The sequence below is a fragment of the Castor canadensis genome, chromosome 16 (assembly GCF_047511655.1).
Source record: "Castor canadensis chromosome 16, mCasCan1.hap1v2, whole genome shotgun sequence".
In the NCBI taxonomy this organism is placed as follows: Eukaryota; Metazoa; Chordata; class Mammalia; order Rodentia; family Castoridae; genus Castor; species Castor canadensis.
The window spans coordinates 18,383,950-18,386,396 of record NC_133401.1 but is presented as its reverse complement, the minus strand read 5'-3'; positions in this window follow the sequence as shown (position 1 = coordinate 18,386,396).

The window sequence follows — 2,447 nt, the reverse complement described above, 5'->3', positions numbered from 1 at the left end:
AGGTTGAAGTAGAGATGAATATCTGTTATATGTTGAGTTGTGTCCCTCAGAATTTATTTATTAAACTGGTAATGCCCAGTACCTCAGAATACAAATATATTTGGAGGTGATAACTTCAAAGTGGTAGTGGAGTTAGTGTGGCTACAAATCCAATATGGCTGGAGTCCCCACAAAGAGAGGGGATTAAGACACAGACACACAAGAAAGACGATTTACTCTGCTTTTAATGTGAAATTTCTGACCCAAAGGCTCATATTTTAAAGACTTGGTGGCAGGATTGAGAGGGATTGGATCACTAACCTCATGAATGGATTAATACACTGATGATTTCATAGCAGAATGGGCTCTCATTCTGCTTGATAGAGGAAGTAAGTTACTGAGGTCTTGGCTTTGGAGGGTGAATCCTGACCCTGGGCCCTTCCTTTCTCTTTGACTTACAGGCTGCCATGAAGTGAGGAAACTTTCTCCATCCCCCCACCAATGCACATTTCTACTGTGATGTATTGCATCACTACAGACCTTAAAACAATGAGACTAGCTATCCATAGCCTGTAATCTCTGAAGCCATGATATAACATAAATATTTCCTACTTTAAGTTGTTTATTTCAGGTATTTTGTTACGTGAATGAAAAACTGACACAGAAAATTGGTCCTAATTATTGGGGTCACTGTCATGACAGTATATTTTCAAGTGCTTCAGAGCCTTTGGAACTGGTTTATGGAAGAAGTTTGGAAGAATTTATAGAAGCTGGTTGGTGAAAGTAATGAATGCTGCAGGCAGAGTTAAATGGATGAATGCAGTGGGTTCTCACAATGCCAGAATGCTTATGGGAATGTCAACAGCAGACTTAAGTACTGCACATTCAGATGGGAACTAGGACTTTTTTAGGAGTTGGACTCAAGACCATTCATGTGACAGTCTTGTAAAGAACTTGTATATGTTTTGTCTTTGCTCTTAGGCAATGTGGGAAGATTTATTTCAGTGTGATGGCTTATATAGTGTAGAGTACATAGTTTCAAGGCCATTTGCATTCAGGCTGTGGTATGAATATTGCTACCTTTTCAAAACCAGACTTACAGTAAGAATGAGGAGAATAGTGTGTGTTTAAAAAACACACTGTTTGGCTAGGAAAGGAGTATATTTCAAGCTGGGACCAAAGAAAGTGGTTACTGAAGAGATTAGCACCATCAGGAAGAAATCAAGTACTTTGCATTGTAGCATAGGAAAGGTACCTTCCTGCCATCTCAGAAATTGGGCAGACTCTATCCTTCTCAGGCTAAATGATGTAAAGATAAATCTCAATGCAAGACTTTGCTTTGAAATGTCAGGTTAGAGACACCGGGCACTTTCCTGCATCTCTACAAGAGTGAAGCAAAACAGCGGGCGTGGGTGCAGAGAAGGTAGAGTGCCATGGAAAGGTGCAGGTGAGCAAGAAGTAGCTAGTGAGCAGGCCAAGCCCAGAAATAATTGAGTTTGTAATTACAAGAGAAAGAGAGCCCTGATGGCGTATTCCAGGCAGCATGCTGTGATAAGGAAAAGAGTGAAACTGAGGAATTAAGACAGAAGAAAAATCATAGTCAGCTCTACTGAAACAGAATCCAGGACCTTGCAAAAATACAGTGCAAGAAAGCAGCTCCTCCATTGACACGGCAATCTGGCACTGGAGAAAGGGTCTTCTGCATTCACAAGCTTAGTCATGGGGCCATAATGGAGAACCAACTTAAGAGATGTCCTAGTGTATGGCCTGACTGCTGGTGGCATTAGCACCCCTGCAGCTTCATATTTCCAAGTCCCTCAAGCCTTTTCTGTTTACTGCTTCACTGTGCATCCAATCCCTATTGCTACTGTGGGCCCAGGAATACTGATTGTGATGTAGTATTGGGGACATAAGTCTACCTAGCAGGAGTTGGGATCTGTATTTCAGAGTGAAGCAGAAGACACTTTCATTTAAAAGCAGTGGTGCAAATATCAACAGACGAGCAAGATTAGTTCCATGGGATTCATGCAGGTGCAGAAACAGACCACTATGACAGAGGAAGGGTCACTCAATACCTGCCACATGCACACCCACCTCATACTTCTTTGGTTTTGTCGCCTTCTCCAGGCTTAGAATCTGAGAGACAATTAAAGGATATGTTGGTGCTCCTCACACTTTTCCCACCCATAGGAACACTGACAGAGGGGAACACTGTGAGGACACCCACACGAGAAGCAGCTCACACATGGCTTCAACTGATGACAAGTCTTGTGCCCCCACCATAGAATTCTCTGGCATGGTTATAGTCCTACAGGGAACACTGTGTTGGCTTGGTGAGCAGGCAAAGCAGATTAAAGCTTAGCCTCCACACTGTCAAGTCTTGTCATGTCTGAGGAGGAATTAGCAGTTGCATGGACTCCCACATCCCCAATATCTGTCAAACTGGAGGCAGCTTCCAGCTCCACCCA